This window comes from Engraulis encrasicolus, chromosome 16 (genome assembly GCF_034702125.1).
Source record: "Engraulis encrasicolus isolate BLACKSEA-1 chromosome 16, IST_EnEncr_1.0, whole genome shotgun sequence".
Classification (NCBI taxonomy): domain Eukaryota; kingdom Metazoa; phylum Chordata; class Actinopteri; order Clupeiformes; family Engraulidae; genus Engraulis; species Engraulis encrasicolus.
In genome coordinates, this window is record NC_085872.1 from 12,469,921 (window position 1) to 12,472,152 (window position 2,232).

The 2,232-nt window shown below is 48.5% G+C and overlaps 1 protein-coding gene across 1 annotated transcript in view; it reads left to right on the forward strand.

The window, feature by feature from the left end:
- The first annotated feature begins 2,071 nt into the window (after window positions 1–2,071).
- Window positions 2,072–2,232, forward strand: part of inpp4b (inositol polyphosphate-4-phosphatase type II B) — a 198,067-nt gene continuing 197,906 nt past the window's right edge. Inside the window, exon 1 of the mRNA XM_063218659.1 lies at window positions 2,072–2,216. The gene's annotated coding sequence lies outside the window, so the exon portion shown is untranslated. The remainder of the gene's footprint in view (window positions 2,217–2,232) is intronic.

The window sequence follows — 2,232 nt, forward strand, 5'->3', positions numbered from 1 at the left end:
CCAGTGCTCTCCCCCATCCTCCTCCATAACTGAGGTATCCTGAGCATGGTACTGTCCCACTGCACTGCTCCCTTGGGGCGCAATTGGGGGCTGCCCCCTTGCACGGGTGAAGCATAAATGCAATTTTGTTGTGTGCAGTGTGCAGTGAACACTTGTGTGCTGTGGAGTGCTGTGTCACAATCACAATGGGAGTTGGAGTTTCCCAATGGGCTTTCACTTCACTTTCACTTAAAGATTCCATTGAAGGTTATGACCAAGCACAGAGCCATACTGCCACATTTACCCTTGTATATTGACTTTGGTCTGATGAGTCATGGAAAGCCTCAGCCTCCATTTGTTCCTAATAAAGAAGGGAGAATGCTGTGACATTTCTCCGCGTATACAACAAATTCACATTGATTCCCTATTTGCATGCCAAAATATCCCTTTTACATAAATTTGGTTTGTGTTGGCCTCAATTTGACATACTTGCTTAGGATAATTCCTCTCTGTAGCCTACATGCTGTACACATGTTCACATGCATACAACATGAGCACTCACACACACACACACACAATCTCTCTCTCTCTCTCTCTCTCTCTCTCTCTCTCTCTCTCTCTCTCTCTCTCTCTCTCTCTCTCTCTCTCTCTCTCTCTCTCTCTCTCTCACACACACACACGCACACGCACACTATTAAATGCTTCAGTTTCTGCCATCAGCCAATGAACTGCTCTGTGCAACTTGACCGTGGAAGAGGCACTTTACTTTTTTATGATTATTAGTTTAATCTCGTCCGGGGCCCACTCCAAAGAGCCAAGTTTGGCTTGTCTGTTAATCTGGACGCTCCCCCTGTCTGAATGGGTGAGGAGTGGACTTTTAATCAGGACGAGTCCATCTCCTAAATCAGTCACTTAGGATGAAGTAATAGGCGTGAAACGGGCCAGGGCTGGACTGGGGGGGAAATAGCGCCTGGGCACTTTTTGCTTAAAGGGGCCCTAATAATTAGCGTCGCAGAACTCACTCACTGGTGGGCCCTGCACTCTCGTGGGCCCCTATTTTCAGAAATGAAAAATAACTAAATGTTTTTTTTTTTCTGTTTTTTACATTTCTGAAAATAGGGGCCCATGAGGGTGCAGGGCCCACCGGGAAATGGATGCTATGCCAGATGGCCAGTCCAGCCCTGATTCGGGTGGTGCCAGGGGAAAGTTACTGAGCGCTGGAAAGGGAAACTTGGGCTTCCTTTGAGGGACATCTAAGGCCAGGCCCAGACTTCCTGCATGAGGAAACCAGCCGGTTTGGGGTATGGCTGGGTTGGCCATAAGGCATAAGGGGCATTTGCCCAGTGGACTGTTTGATGATTTTGGCCTGTTTCTCCCTCAGTGGAGTGGTATCAGTCCTCATGCTACTACAACTAACCTATTCCCTCATTACTCAAGTAACCTTATTGTAAAGTGTTACCCTTCTCAGACTGTTAAGTTTGGCTTTTGTGGTGAAAATAGCCCATAATAGATGCCAAGACATTTTGTCACAGCAGGCTTCATTGTCTCTGTCAATGCCTGGTGGACCAGTCTTGTGTGAAAATGCCCGGCCTGATTTGTTTGTTCTGTCCCAGGCCAGCCCTGAAGCCAGGGTATGGCTGTGGGGGGTCAGGGCAGGGGAAGTGCATACAGGCCTGTAAGCCTGGTTAGTTGTGCTTCTTAAAACAATGTCATGGACACTTTCCATGAGAGCTCTGGCAAATAGACACATACGCACACACTCAAATACAGACATGCACTGAGTCTGAGACACTGCATTGCTCTGTACCCCACTATACTGTTCCCAGCACTCTTCAGGTGGACCATGTGATTTCCTGTTTCAGAGAACTGCATCCTGGAAAGCCTATGTATAACTCCTCCCCCATCCCGTTTTATTCTGTGTTGTTGATGGAAGCGGCAGGCAAGGGGTTGAGACAAGAGTTTATTCGCCCTGAAATCTCTCTCTCTCTTTGTCTATCATCACCACCATGTGTGCTGCTCACGTGCACATCTGTATTTGGGGCATTGTTTTCGCACGCTCTTCTTCCTAATGGACCATTTCCATCTGTCTGTCTCTCTTCCTCCCCTGTCGTCTGTCAGCGTGCAGAGGTCTGGTGTGTGTGTCGCGGGACAGGAAGCCCAACGCGCTGGTGCAGGTGGCCGCCTTGGACGTGTGTGAGCAGAGGCTGCTGGCCTTCAGCAGCACCGAGATTGTGCAGGTAAGAAAAAAATTAA